Source organism: Spermophilus citellus (assembly GCF_964194105.1).
Source record: "Spermophilus citellus genome assembly, chromosome: 12".
In the NCBI taxonomy this organism is placed as follows: Eukaryota; Metazoa; Chordata; class Mammalia; order Rodentia; family Sciuridae; genus Spermophilus; species Spermophilus citellus.
Window position 1 is genome coordinate 57,157,245 of NC_138198.1, and position 15,098 is coordinate 57,172,342.

The following is a 15,098-nucleotide window of genomic DNA, read 5'->3' on the forward strand; positions in this document are numbered from 1 at the left end:
GACCCAGCGTCCAGCTGCCCACTAGCTGTCCGGCTGGGGGCCACCTCTAGCACTGGCCAGCAGCCCTGAGCCAGGAAGGAGTGACAGGAAGTGGCTGCGGGGGTGGGAGAAGACAGTCACAGGACAACAACATGGACCCATGAGCTCCCAAGCTGGACCTTGCCACCTTCTGGGGATCAGGAAGGTTCACGGCGTTCTGGACAAATTTGGGCGACTTTCTATCCCTGTCTGGGCCTCGCAGGGTCCACCTGGCAAGGGGTTCACTCAGGAACATTCTGGGTTTGGTGGGGTTACCTTGTGGTCATAAGGAACCTCGGCCTGGACCCAGCTGCACAACCAGCCGAGCTCTCCCTGCGGGGCCTGCGCTCTCCCGCCCACCGCCTCCAGCCAGCAGCCAGTGCCCAGGAGCGTGGCCCCAGGGAAGGCGTGGGACTCTGTGGGACACCGTGAGTGAGCACAGGGCAGGACTCAGTGTGTGAGAAGCCAGTTGGGAGGGCAGACAGTGTAGCGCGAAGGGCAGCAAGGTCCAGGTTCCAGAAAGATGTGACCTAGAGCAGGCTGCTGTCCCTGGACGGGAAAAGCCCCCCTGGAGTGGCCAGAGCTGCTGCAGATCAGGGCTGGGGTCCGCTGATCAGGGCAAGTCAGCCTCCGGCCTCCTCCTGACCCACTAAACACTCACTTAGCCCACACAAGGCCAAGGCCCAGCGGAGCCAGGCCACCAAGCCAAGTCCCCTCGAGGGGCCCTTTGTCTTGCCTGCTGCCTGCTAGGCCTGGGCTCTCACCATGGTGGAGGTGTCCACAGCACGCCTGACAAATGGATCCTCCTCCTCCTCACAACTCATCCCCACACCTGGGCACACAGGAGGCCCAGGCAGGGAGGCCTGGGCAGGGAGGCCGCCCCCTCCAGGTCAGTAAGGAGGTCCACCTCCAGCAGATGTCAGTAACTCAACTGCCTCTAACCACCACGGACTGTGGAACCAAGGCTCTCTCCTTCCAGGAAGCCTTCGCTGACCGCCCTGCTGACCACACCTTGTCCCATGTGGTCCCCTGAGCTCTGGCAGCCCCCAAGAGCGCCCTCCTCTGGCCTCTGTGATGAGGTGCATCCTCACCCCAGGCCCTGCTGCACCTCCGAAGTGCCTTCTCAGCACCTAGAATAAAATTAGAGCCCTGACCCAGGTGCTGCTGACCCAGCCCCTCTGGTTTCCGTGGCAACCCTGGTCTCCCACCCTGTGGCCACCTGCGGCCTCCTGCCTCCCTGCTGGCCTCCCTCCACCCTCAGGACTCCCACCTGCTATTCCCTCGGCTGCTCCGGGTCTTCTGGCGGGTGTTGGTCACTCGGACCTTGTTGAAACAGCACCCCGAGAGGCCCGTGCACCCCCTGAACCAGCCCCACTCCCTCCCTGCCTTGCAGCTCCTGGCAGAGTCCAGAAAGACCCCTTCACTTCATCCGTCCTGCGTCCTGCGTCTGGCTACTCTCTAGACAGGTGTCTCCCTGAGGGCAGGCACTCCCAGGGTTCTGTCCCCAGCTGGCCCAGGGGAGGGGTTGGGTCAATAGGAGCAAAGGATGGTTGAATCTGATGGTTTCAACTAACCTGAGAGTGGCTGAAGGTGTGGGCCCCCTGGGGGCCTCCGCAGTGACACACAGGTTTTGCACCTAGGTCACTTTTATGTATAGCCACCTCACAGGTGTCACCTGCCTCCTCCAGCAACCCTGAGGGCCATTTTATTCTCTTGGATCACAGATTGAAATTCAGCAAGGTTAAGAGGCTTGTCCAATGTCACGCAGCGAGAGAGTGAGGGAAACGAGACCTGAGCCCAGCCCTTGAAGACCGAAAAGCCAAACCAGACACGTTTTGGATTCACAGATAAAAATGAGCAAACACGCAGAGCAGGAGATGGGCAGAGCACGCCAAGTCACCAGCCCACGTGCTGGGCCTTCTCCTCGCCCTTAAAGTGGGGACAGCAGCAGTGACCCGCCTCTGTCAGTGCCGGGCAGCAGAGGCAGGGCTGGACAAACCGTCTCTGTGGCCACTGACTCCGTCCACAGGAGGGGACCAGCTCATGCAGAGCTCGGGAGCTGGCCCCGTGGGAAAGAGGCCTCAGCCAGGCAGGTGCAGAGGGCGCTGCGCGGGAGGCAGGTTTCTTAGAAGGTCTCCCTCGGGGCTTGTGGCCTCCTGGGCCCCATGGCTAAAAAGCAGGCTGTGAACCTGGCCCTGGTTCAAAGGGGCAGGAGGAGCTCCTCTGACACTCTGGGCTGGGCAGGAGGTAGGAAGGTTCTCTGACCAGAGGCCGGAAGCAGCCCCTCCCAGAAAGGGGCCAGTGTCCTTTCAGCCAGGATTAGAGATGAGCTGGTGGAGAGCAGCCAGGCCCCTCCGCTGCCTCCCAGGCCCCAACGCTCCTCTCCACAGACACCCCAGGGAAAGCAGAACCCCAGCTGCTGACCTGGACCCCAAGCTCGGCCCTGGGCCCCACCCCTCCAGGCTGGGCTCAAGTGGACACCGACTGTCTGCAGGCATTTTAACCTTAGCACAGCTAAAACCAGGCTCGCTCGGCCCGACTTTCTCCCACTTCCCATCTCCTCTTCCCCCGGCTGCGGTACCCACCGCCTTGCCCCTTCCTCCCACATGCAGGGTTCCTATGAGACTTCCCTCCCCATGTCCAGGTTCCTGTCCAGCCCAGGTCGACACCCACTTCTACCAGAAGCTTCAAAAAGTGAAGAGTGGGCTGAGCTCCACCCGCCTCCCACCCTCCTCCCCTTCTGCTCGGCCACCCCAGGCGCCAGCAGCGGGCAGCCACTCCACGGCATGCATGCGCTGCCAGCCATGGCGTGACAAGGACCTCACAGTGGGTTGAAAACCCGCCTGGGACCCCAGCCTCGTGACTCTGAGGTGGCTCCACAGGAACAGGGGTCCTGGGTGGCTCTGCCCAGGAGGGCGCGGGGAGGGGTGTGGGAGTCGGCCGGGGCGCACTCACTTGCCCAGGAAGCACTTGGGCACGGTGCTCAGCTTCCGGCGCCGGTCCTTGATGAGGTTCACCTTCTTGCTCATCATGAGGTGGTACAGCTTCTCCCCCTTCTCCGTGATCATGACGTAGGCGTCGCGCTCCATACCCAGCTTCAGGCCTGCTCGGGGACAGAGCGGAGCAGCCGCAGCTCCTGAAAACTGCCCCACCAGCCCCACCAGCCCCACCGCGACCACCCAGGCAGCCATGAGCAATTCCTGTCAGCCACCGGTGCTCCAGACACTGCCATGCAGTCCTCACAGGCCCGCCTCGCACGGCAGGGTCCGGCCCTCACCCCGGGAGCCAGCCCCACAGCCACGTTCCCCCAGCCCCGGGTGCGGTTCCAACCACAGAGGCTGGCAGAGAGCCTGGAGCCCCCTGCACTCCAACCTGGGCTGCCAGCTGGCCGACCCTCCAAACTGACCTTCCTCTCTGCACACCGTCCAGTCTGGACAGCAGCAGGGGCAAGCAATAACGGCAGACACCTTCACAGTGGGACGACACGCAATGGGTCCCTCACAAGAACCTGGAACCATGACAGGATCCAGGACCGTCCCCAGGTCACACTGAGGCCCAAGGAAGTCAGGTTCTCAGTCCGACGGCCCAACAAGAAAGGGCAGAACCAGGATTTTGATCCAGGAAGTGGGCTTCAGACCTGGCTCCTGACCACAGCACCAGCCTGCGCACCAGCCCAATTCCAATGACCAGAGCCCCTTGGGCCCCACCTGACCCATGACCATGGTCACCCAGTGCCGGCCACAGCACCCCCCCCAGGCCTGCCATAGCCACCCTGGTCAGTTTCAGAGGTCACATCCTTGCCCAACAAGGGCCCAGCCCCGTAGTTCACTGGGTCTTTAATGTTTTGATGCAAACTCAACATTGGAAATACCTCCCGACGGTGCAGGAGTCTCCTGGAGAAGAGGCGCCCACAGCAGTGGCCGTGCTGCCCCCTCCCCAGAGGTGACAGTGACCAGTGCCTGGCTGTAGGTGGAGGGCGGTGGAGCCTGAACCTGGCGCCATGCGGAACGCAGACCCAATGGCCTTCCTTGCCCATCGACTAACACTGGGGAGTGGGACGCAGGGGTCAGGGTTGGGCCAGTCAGACTCTGAGCCGGGGCAAGTGGAGGGCCCCCGGCTGCTCCTGGGTCCCGGGGAAGACCAGCTAGGAAGGGAGTCAAGGGACAGCTGTCCACCACGCCACGGCAACAGCAGGAAACAGGAGGGGACAGAGGCCGGCCCCTGCTCTGCACACCTGGCAGTGGGGGGTCTGGGGCCACGCGTTGGACTCCCCAGGTCCTCAAGTGCCAGGTCTCACGCAGCAGGGTCACAGCCCTGCCCAGGAACGTCTGCCTTCCACAGATGAGGACACGGGGGCCCTTCCCAGCCCGGGGGCCTCTGCCCACAGCCCAGCGCCCCCCAGTTCAGAGCACACACCCCACACCCCATCACTGCCAGCCCTGGGGTCCCTTTTGTGACCTGACCTGCCTCGGAGTCCCTGTGCCCAGGGGGTTCCCGACCATGCTCAAGGGGAAGCCCGGAAGGGCCTCTCCCAGACCCTCAGCCAGCGGACACCAACAAGAAGCACAGGCCCAGTGAGCAGCAGGGGAGGGGGCGTCCTGGGGGGATGGGGCAGCCCCATCACCTCCACCCCAGGCACCAATCCCTGCACAGTCCCGTGGCTCCCGCCAGCTCCTCGTCTCGGAGCTCGGAGCTTTCTGGAGAGAACCCTCGGCCCCTCGTCGGCCACCCTGGCCTGCAGAGCCCTGCGCGGCCCAGGCACCCGGAGCCCAGAGCCGCCAGGAGGGCCCCGCACTCACTCTCGCGCTGCTCCCGCTCGCGGATGATGGCGTCCAGCCACTTCTGCTTCTCCTCGGCCGTCTTGACCATGCACACGAACCACTTGTTCTTGGCGGTGTTGTGGATGTTCCAGCCATTGGTGACCGTGTAGCCGTTGCTGTGGTAGTCGGCTGGCAGGGACAGGTGGCAGGGGTGGGTCATGTGACTCCGGACGTCCCACCAAGGCCAGGTGGGGACCGCCCTTCGCTCCAGCACGGAGGGGCAGGGCCAGCAGCAGGGGCAGGACCCAGAGCTGGACATTCACTGTCGGAACCACCCCTTCTTGGCTGCTCTCTGGGGGAAAGGAAGACCTTCCTCAAAGACCCCTCAGGTCCTCAATGACACGGGGCCTCGTGTAGGCACGCAGACGGAGTGGCAGGGGACACCTGTCAGGAGCCCAGGGGGCCTCCCAGCCTTTCCCTGTGCCACTCGGGCACTAGTACAGCCCCAAGGCCAAGGGCAGGGCCTTGAGGTGAACCAGGACACTCCTGCAGTGGACACCACCCAGCCACGGAGGGCAACGTGTGCCAAGACCCGCGGCAGGGGCAGCGGGGACCCACCACAGGCAGTGGCACAACCTGTGGCTAGACAGCTGTGGCACTGCACGTGACTGAGTGTGTCCAGAGCCTCTTCAACAGGCACATCCACTTAGTGAGCTCGAGAGCACAGGGATTTTACTTAAAATGCTCAGTAAGGAAGACGCAGTGGGGGAAATATGTTTAACAGCAAAGAAACGGTCATCACAGAGTCCAGCTGAGGCCCCTCCTGGGCCGGCAGCGCCCCACAGGAAGGACGAAGGACAGGGCGCTGCCTTCTCTCAGGTGGACGCCTCACGCCCCGGGGGCTCACTCGGGTACCTGCCCACCAGGCACTGTCTGTAGGCAGGTTACATATCACAGTAAAAGGAGTCGTCTGGGCAGGCGGGACGGGCCGGGCTGAGCAGCAGGCCTACCTGTCCCGTCTTCCACGTTCTCCACCTCCATGACCTCGGTGTTGATTCGGCCCCTGAAGATGTACAGGGAGCCATTCATGGATTTGGTCCTCTTGGTGGACTTCTTGCTCCCAGTGACCCTGAAAAAGTTGGGAAATCACCGTCCCCTGAGGGAGACAGCAACACAGAAGGACACGCAGGACAGAGCTGGGTCAGGCTAGGATGGTCAGCCGGTGGGCGGTGGCTTAAGCCAGCCGTCTCTCTCCATCACAGTTTTCTCATCAGAGAAGCAGGCCTAGAGCCTTGCTGACCTCTAAGGACCACTTCCCAGATAATAGGAGACGACGTGAGAGGCCAGCGAGAAGCGACAGAAACCCCATCTCCTTGACCAGCAAGTGGGAAGAGGCCCACGGGGCTCCCAACAAGCACTTCCTGAAAAAAGGCCAGAATGGAGGAGAGCTTGGGGTAGGTGATCATCTACCCGCACGCCCGCCCACCCACCCACCATCCCCCATCCCCCCACCATCCACCCATCCACTCTCCCACCCATCCACCCACCTATCAGTTCATCCACCCACCCATCCATCCATCTACCAGTCCATCCATCCCCCATCCACCCTCCCACTCATCTAACCACCTATCAGTTCATCCATCCACCCATCCATCCACCCACCCTCCCATCTATCCACCCACCTACCTATCCATCCATCCATCCATCTTCCTACCCGCCAGTCCATCCATCCATCCATCCACCCACCCACCTACCTACCTGTTCGTCCGTCCATCCACCCACCCATCCGTCCATTGGCCCACCCATCTTACCCACCCACCATCTACCTAGCAGTCCGTCCGCCCACCCACAACTCATTCATTCACTTGGGTGAATTCCGCTGCTCAGGGGCTCAATCCTGATGCAACCTGACAGTTGGTGTCCCTCCAAACTCCTGTGCTGAGCCCTGACCACTGAAGCTTGGTGTTAGGAGGTGGGGCCGTTGGGTGGTCTCAGGATGGAGGCCGGGCTCTCATGACTGGGATCAGTGACTGTAAAAGAGGCCTCACCCCTTTGTAGGACAGCTGTCTCGGCCGTCCACCCTCCGAGGACACAAGAAGGCACCATGTGGGTGGCAGACGGCAAGTCCTGTGGGGCAGACCTGGTGCTCTGCACGAGCCTCCCCAGCCCTGACCTGTTTCTGTCTCTGCCTCCAGTGTGCACCCACCACCCGCTGGCCACTCACACCCCCACCCAGCACTCCGATCAGACAAGGTCGGAGCCAGAAGAGAAGGACGGCTGGTGAGCAGGTGTGGAGGGAGGGGGCTCAGAGCCAGGCTGGGGCTCCGGGGTGCTTCCTTCCCGCCCTCAGGCTCAGACAGACACACGGCTCCTGGGTCTGAGCCTGCTGCTCTCAGGGCAGGAAACCCCTAGGTCCTCAGGCCACGAGCTGCAGGCCTGGCCCTCAGGGGTTCCTGAGGATGGCTGGTATGTGTGAGATGGGTGTGTGTGGTGGGTGTGTGTGGTGGGTGTGTGAGATGGGTGTGTGTGGTGGGTGTGTGTGGCAGGTGTGTGTGAGATGGGTGTGTGTGGTGGGTGTGTGTGGTGGGTGTGTGTGGTGGGTGTGTGTAAACAGGTGTGTGTGGCAGGTGTGTGTGAGGTGTGTGTATGTGGTGGGTGTGTGAGGTGGGTGTGTGTGGTGGGTGTGTGTGGTGGGTGTGTGAGATGGGTGTGTGTGACAGGTGTGTGTGAGGTGTGTGTGTGTGTGGTGGGTGTGTGAGGTGGGTGTGTGTGGTGGGTGTGTGAGATGGGTGTGTGTAAACAGGTGTGTGTGGCAGGTATGTGTGAGGTGTGTGTGTGTGGTGGGTGTGTGAGGTGGGTGTGTGTGGCGGTTGTGTGTGGTGGGTGTGTGTGGTGGGTGTGTGTGGTGGGTGTGTGAGGTGGGTGTGTGTGGCAGGTGTGTGAGGTGGGTGTGTGTGGCAGGTGTGTGTGAGGTGGGTGTGTGAGGTGGGTGTGTGCACACGCACCCAAATGGGACGCCCTCGGGGTCTACGTCTCTATAGAGAACCTGCTATAGGTCTCAGTGTCACCTACAGGGATGTGCACACCCAAGAGAGGACACACATTCCACTCCACGCCCCAGCCACGGGCCATGCACACCGTGTACACCTGCACTGTGCACTGTTGCTCACCAACCCTGTGAAACGAGGCCAGCGGCGGACAGTGACGGACTCTCCACGCTCCTGACTGCGACACACTAAGCAGGCAGCTGGCACGGAGCCGTGAGCCCTCTGGGCCGTAGTTCGCCCTGGGCAACTCGCAGGGTGGGCTTTTAAAAGCCTCCTGCTTTTTTGGGGTGCTGGGTGCTGGGGATTGAACCCAGGGGTACTGACCACTGAGCTCCAGCCCAGCCCTCCCGAGCTGCTCAGGGCCTCGCTGAGTTTCTGAGGACGGTCTGAACATGCCACCGTCCCCTCTGCCCCGCCCTCGGAGCGCCCTGCTCTTCCTGGAGCCCAGCGGGAGGGGACGCACAGCACAGTGTTTGTGAGGGGTGGTGTGCATGCTCGGGGCTGGGGTGAGCGGGTGGGTAGAGGGAGGGTAGCGGGTGCAGGGTGAGGTGTGCCAGGCCGGTGGAGGAGGGTGGGTGGCTGGAGGTCTGCGGGTGGCTGGATGGAGCGGGTGGGAAACGGCTGCTTCAGGCGCTTCCTGTGGCCACACCAGGGGGGCTGGGACTCCCCTCACCACTGCCCAATCCCCAGGCCCCCGGGCTCCACTCTCTACTCCCGATCAGAGGCGGCTCGCTGCCTGGTGCCAGGCTCTCAGCAGGCAGGTGTGCACAGCCCTCCAACCTGGAGAAGCAGCCAGGTGCCTGCTGACTTTGGTCCCTGCGGGGACTCGCGGGACGCTGCCTGTCTGGGACCTGGGTGGGGGAGGTCTCCGACACAGTGCTCTGAGCTCCTTCAGAATCAGAGGCTCAACCAGGCCCAGGGGGCACACCTGTAATCCCAGTGGCTCCGGAGGCTGAGGCAGGAGAATCACAAGTTTAAGGCCAGCCTCTGCAACTTAAGGCCCCAAGCAACTCAGCGAGACGCTGTCTCTAAATAAAATATAAAAACTGAGGGGTGCTGAGGGTGACCTGCACCCCAAGTTTTCAAACCGACTTACTGTTTTATGTATACGTATGTATATATGTGCACATGTATATGTACGTATATATATATATATATATATATATATATATATATATATAGTTACAACTAAATATCACATTATATTTGTGGCTACGTTAGGTTAAATAAAGGCACTATTTAAATTCATTTTATAATAGCGTATGTGGCGCTCACTATGGATTTAGAACAAACCCCTCAAGTCATGGAAGAAGTCCAAGACATCACCTCAGGGAAGCAGCAGGTTGGCCCTGCCCCGCCTCCTGGCCCACGGGGGCAGCCAAGGCACCAGCCTCCCCAGCAAGTCACCTGGACTTCCGCTTGCAGTAGACCAGGAGGTTGTCGAACAGGAAGAAGGCCCTTTCCTGGATGTTACCCGCAGAGATTTTCAACAAAGTCCCCTGCAGGAGGAGCTGGGTGCAGATGTCCGTGAGGTTGGAGCCCTGGGAGAGGAAGGGCAGGCAGAGGATGAGCAGGCCAATCCAGGAAAGCAGCGGGCACAGACTTCCCTTCCCACCTCCCTGAGCCCCAAAAGAGCCTACTGCATCCCACAGCAGACGGACACCAGCACACTGTGGTGGGAGCTTCCACCTCCGGGCGAGCAGCACAGCCGGGAGGGGCTGGGAGACTGAGGGAGCTCAGTGCTCAAGGGGGCCCACTGGGGCGCTGGGCTGGGCGCCTGCTCACCGACAGCTCGTCCTGTCTCCCCACAGGAGTGCCACCTGCATAAGCATATGCCACTGCATGCCCAGCACCCACAACTCCCCAGTACACAGTAGGTGCTCAGTAAGGGCTTGCAGAGCAGATGAACACGCCACGGACACCACCGGGCCCAGCGTGGTGTGGGCAGTCACTCTAGCCACAGCTGTGCGTGGGGACGGGCATGGACGCTGGACCCTGCCATCCCTCCCTGCTGAGTGACGGGAGCGTGAAGCTTCCTGCACATCGGGAGGCCCAGGTGGCGTGGCTGGGGACGGCGGGGGGAGCGAGCTGGCCTTGGACAGGCTGAGGGAGGGACGGGGGGGCGTAGCTGGGAGGATCCTAAGCGGGACCGCGGGGCTTGTAGAGCCCCGAGAAGAGCGGCCAGGGCAGAGAGCCGCGTGTGTGGGGGGCAGCTGGAAAGGCCCGTGGACACAGGAGGCCAGCTGAGGGCCCGGGTCCTGGCCCTCCTCCTGCCCCCTGGGGATGCCCACCGCAGCCTCCCTGGCACCAGGCATGGTCACGTGGTGGTGCCAGGGCAGGAGGGCGGTGGCAGTGGGGCTGGAGGGACCCGCCCACCAACCTCTGCAGCTCCCTGGAGCCAGCACCTGTCCTCCAGCTGCCACCAGGTGGACAGCAGGCCCGACGTCGAGGCTCGGGAATACGCTGCAAAGGTCCTGCGGCAGACCAGCAGGCTCCACCAAGGGAGGGACGAGAGACCTCACCATCCCTGCCTGGAGACGAGCCGGGGAGGGAGGACCACTCAGACTCCCTGGGCACGCGCTCAACCAGGAACCGACGGGAGCTGGCGTCAGGGAGACCTGCTGACCCGGGACTCTGAGACCCAGTCGGGGAACGGGCTCTACGTGGCCAGCCACAGGCTCCCCCCCACTGGGTGGTCAGGCTCCCCGTGCCCGGGGCCAGCCAGGTGCAGCAAACCCACTCACAGGGGTGCCGAGACCACTGTCCTGGGACACCACTGGCTCGTGGTCCAGGCTGTGGGTCCAGGACAGGGCTGGTGGGCTCCTACCCTTGGGGGGGTGGCACACGGCCCTGGACACAGGCACCCTGCAGGAGACCCGCAGGACACCCAGGTCCCAAGGGCACGGCTGGAGGGTGGGGGGACAGCAGTCCCCGTCCCCCCCGCAGGGTATGAAGCAATCAGAGCCCCGCCTGTCCGTGTGGCACTCACAGGGACGCTGCCCAGGCGCGTCTGGACACCCAGCAGGGCCACCTGCAAAGCTGTCCCAGGCCTGGGGTGCCCACTGCCACCCCGACTCCAGGAGCTGGGACCTGGGCCCTCGGCTGGCGCCGCCCCAGCAGCCTTGGCCACGTGGTCACACAAAGAGCAGCGGTGGCCTCCACCCTCCAGAGCTCAAGCAGCTGGGTCAGATCTCAGCCGAACCCCAAACCACACCCCAAACCCAAGCTGCAAGGGAGTCTGGGAAAGGGGCTCTGTCCTCCACCCTCCCCGGCAGAAGACCCGCAGGAGGGCAGGGCCATGCAGGTGCCAGGGTGGAACCCGCTGCCCCGAACACGGCCGACCCTCGCCATGCCGTAGCGCCCGGCTGCCCCAGCGCAGGAAGGAACACTAGGGCCCTCACACAGCAAGAGCCACCGGCCGGGGACCCCACGGCGTGCAGAGCCAGAAGGCCTCGCCCAGAGCCTGACCCGCGCCTGACCCCCACTCGACTGGGCTGACCAGCACCCCCAGTCCCCCACAGCCTCCGGGAACTTCCCATCACGCGAGGAAGGCCGGGTGGAGGTCCTGGGAACCGCGGGAGAGCACCACCGAGCACCGCCACATGGCAGCTGAAGACGAGGCTCTGGAGTCACCAGCAGGAAGTGGCCAGCCAGAGCTCTGTCCTGCAGTGGACCCTGGCTCCAGGCCCACAGGTAAGTGGGGAGCTGGGGGCTGCGAAGGATCAGAGGCTCAGCAGCTGCTGCCATGGGACACTCACACCCAGCGTCACCAGTTTTTCAAGAGAAACTTCTGATCTGAATTACTTGGATTTAATTGGGGAAAAGCTAAGCAGTTTTCTTATAAACATTATATAAGAGAAGCAGAACACGGGGCCCAGCCTGCCGGGGCTCCAGTTCACCCTGCAGCTGTGCCCACCCGGCCCCTCCAGGCAGGACCCCGCCACCGCACGCACCTCCCAGCCCTCGATGTGGGACTGCAGCTGCTCCAGGGCTTCCAGCTTCTCCATCTGCCGCTTGGTCTCGTTGATGTTGGAGCAAACGGTCTTCATGGCCTGCAGGGCGCTCTGCACCGCCGGGTGGTCGGGGTGCTTGCCTGGGGTCCTCTTGGCCAGCTCCTGGGCAGGGCAGAGGCAGGAGGGAGACATCAGTGGGGGCCTAGCGGGGCCGGTGTGACCTGGGCTGGGAACGTCATTCGTGTACTCCTATAAAGGCCACCCAAGCACCTCCTCGATGGCAGGCAGAGAGCTAGGGTCTGGAGATGAACCTCCTCGCCTGGTGGACAGCACGTCCTAGTGGAGCAGAGTCACGGACAGAACCAGCTCCAAGCAGGGACACACACAAGACCAAGAAGACCAGGGTTTGGGGCAGGTGACTTCAAACAGGGAGGTCGGGGAGACCCTCAAGGAGCTCACATCCGAGCAGCCACGGGCTGAAGTGAGGGGGCCTGTAATAATATGAGGGAGGAGTGTCAGGGCAGAGGGACCAGCACGTGCAAGGGACCTGGGGCAGGGGCACGAGTGGTATAAAACAAGCACAGCGAGGAGCCAGTGCCTCTGGAGGAGGAAAGACAGACGCAGAGACAGGAGAAAGGCAGGTCACGGAGGTGGCCACGGATCCTGCCCCAGCCCCAGTTTTCTTAGTGAAATGGGCATAAAACATGTCTTGGGGCTGGGGATGCAGCTCAGTGGCGCAGGGTTTGCCCAGCATGCACAAGGCCCTGGGTTCCATCCCCAGCACCGCAAGACACCCCTGGCCTAGGGGACTCAAGATGGGCATGTGATGCTCACCCCAGCCACCCGCCCCTTCTGTCAGCTCAGCCCCCACCTCAGGCACAGGCTGGGACGCGCGGGACGCTAGGCCAGCCTTGATCACAGGCGGGCACTGCTGGGCATGGTGGGGGACTCAGGGGCAGGGACGTGCCAGGCCTCAGATACGGGGCAAGAGCTTCAGGCCCCTCCTCAGCCCATAGCCCGCTGCAGGTACGTCCACGATCAGGCACACCAGAAGGCCAGGACCTGGTGGTCATCACCTGTCACCTGTCCACGTCCCCAAAGCCACCCCGTCACACGTCTGCAGATGAGCAGCTCTGAGCATCTGGACCTGAGGCCCAAGAGGCCGGCCAGCTCCGGGTGAGTGGGGGTGGGCTGCAGGACGGTGGCAGCCACTGCCACCACACCCATCCCAGACCCCAGAAGGGGACGCTGCAGTGACCCTCCGCCGACGGGCCCCCTCAAGGGGCCAACACTGGCTGTTAGTAAAAATGAGAAAAACGCCACTTCCCCTTTTTGTCTGGCTGCCCCCGCCTCTGCTCCTGCGCCGGTCAGCACTGGGCTGGGGGAGAAACCAAGCAAGATGTGGCCAGGCCCGAGGCTGGCCAGAGCTGTGGGGGACGCCGGCTGTGTGGCCTCCATTCGCAGGGGAGCATATCCGTGCCTCGGCTTTGCACGTGCCACTTCCTCCCCCACAGTCCTCCCTTTTCAAGCTCGTAAGAGGCACACGGTGCCGTAGATGGACAGGCCTGGAGAACTGGGATCCAGAACAAGACCTCACAAGACCTTACGTGTGGAGTCAGTTAGAGAGAACCGTCTTCCAACAAACAGTGCCAGGACCACTAGACACCAGGGCCAGCAGGTCACCCAACAGCCTACTCAAATGCAGCCCAAGCCTCAGCACAAGAGCTGGAAGTAGAGTCTGTTAGGAAAACGCAGGAGTAGATGTTTGTGACCTCAGGTTAGGCAAAGTGTCCTCAGACAGGACGTCAAATACAACTAAAAAAGTGTCACCCTAGACTTCATCAAAATTAAAGACTTGAGTGTTTCCAAGGGTATTGTCAAGAAAGCGGGAAGACAACCTCTAGGGGGCAAGAGAATGATGCACATTACGAACCTGAGACGGACTGGTGTCTAGCATATGTAAAGAGCATTTGCTATTGAACAAAAAAACACAAATAATGCTACTTAAAAACGGGCAACAGGTTTGAACAAGCTTTTCTCCACAGTAGACGTGCAAACGGACACCAAGCAGATGAAAAGGAGCCCAGGGTCACTCATCCCTGGAGAAATGCAAAACGAAGCCACGTGAGATCCCCTTTCACACCCACTAGAACAGACACAACCAGGAGAAGAACAGTGACAGGGCAGGAAACAGGCCTCTGACCCTGCTGGGGGACCGAAAGGGCAGCGGCTTCCAAGTTCTTTTATTGATTATTTACGTGATTTGGGGGACAGCGGCTCACTGTGTTGCCCAGGCTGGTCTCAAACTCGTGGGCTTATGTCTCCCACCGCGTCAAGGCCACAGGGCCATCGGGACAGGGGCTCCAGCTCCAGGACAAACTGTCCTGGCGGACGGGCAGCCAACCCGGCCCTGGGAGCTCGGCCACCTGCTGAGCCAGGCCCAGGGGAAGGGGAACCAAAGGGCCCAGAGGAAGCGTGACCAGCCAGGGGCTGGGGGGCGGTGTCCCTGCTGCTCCTGCCCAGGCCTCCTGCAGGCGGGGTCCTGGTGAGGCCGAAGCCGGCTCTTGTCCTGGGGACTCAGGAGGCCACCTGAAAAAGCCGTCCAAGGAAACAGCCCAGGGAGGCCGAAAGCTGGCCTGGCAGCCTCAAGAGCCTCGGGAGCAGCTGGCTGGCCGCAGGCTGCCCGGGTCTTCGCTCCCTGCCACTCTGTATGCTTCATTCTGTTTTTTTATTTTTTTCTCCATTTCACCCCCAGTGCTGAACCAGGGCGGCTCTATCACTGAACCACGTCCCCTTTGCTTTGAGACAGGGCCTCACTCAGCTGCTGAGGCTGGCCTCAAACTTGGGATCCTCCTGCCTCAGCCTCCAAGTCTCGGGGATCACAGGCCTGTACCACTGGGCCCAGCATTTCCTCTCCTGTTTGAATCAGCAAGTTGACATTTGGTTTTCAAAGTCTATATTTTTCAAGGTCATAAAACAATTAAGTTCTCAGCCGCTGTCAGCAGAAGCACAGGACAGACCCGTGAAAACGAAGCTGGGTTTGTCCCTGGAAGATGTGACAATGGCCACTATTCCCTGTGACTTGAGGCTGGCGGGGGCCCAAAAGGGGACTCAGGGGTGGGAAAGACACACTGTCCCCTCCACAGAGAGGGGTGTCACCCGGGGTCTGGACCATTTGGAGTAACACCTGGGGACGCCAAGGCCATCTCCGGGAGGCCCGGCTGCCTCTGGTCCCTAACCCCCTGCTCTGCCCAGGGTCCACCCTCCAAGCTCAGGAAGGCTGACACTCTCCAGGACTCACAGTCTGGGTCCCCTCCTGC

The 15,098-nt window shown here is 61.9% G+C and overlaps 1 long non-coding RNA gene and 1 pseudogene across 4 annotated transcripts in view; one reads left to right on the forward strand and one right to left on the reverse strand.

The window, feature by feature from the left end:
- Positions 1–15,098, forward strand: part of LOC308631379 — a 987,731-nt gene that overhangs the window by 825,077 nt on the left and 147,556 nt on the right. The window lies entirely within an intron of this gene.
- LOC308632042 (phosphatidylinositol 3,4,5-trisphosphate-dependent Rac exchanger 1 protein-like) overlaps positions 1–15,098 on the reverse strand; it is a 72,394-nt pseudogene that overhangs the window by 36,805 nt on the left and 20,491 nt on the right. Inside the window, exons 6-10 of the transcript in view lie at positions 11,779–11,940; positions 9,233–9,366; positions 5,789–5,907; positions 4,818–4,967; positions 2,974–3,121 (exon numbers count right to left, since the gene is read on the reverse strand). The product of the transcript in view is annotated as a phosphatidylinositol 3,4,5-trisphosphate-dependent Rac exchanger 1 protein-like (transcript). The remainder of the gene's footprint in view (positions 1–2,973; positions 3,122–4,817; positions 4,968–5,788; positions 5,908–9,232; positions 9,367–11,778; positions 11,941–15,098) is intronic.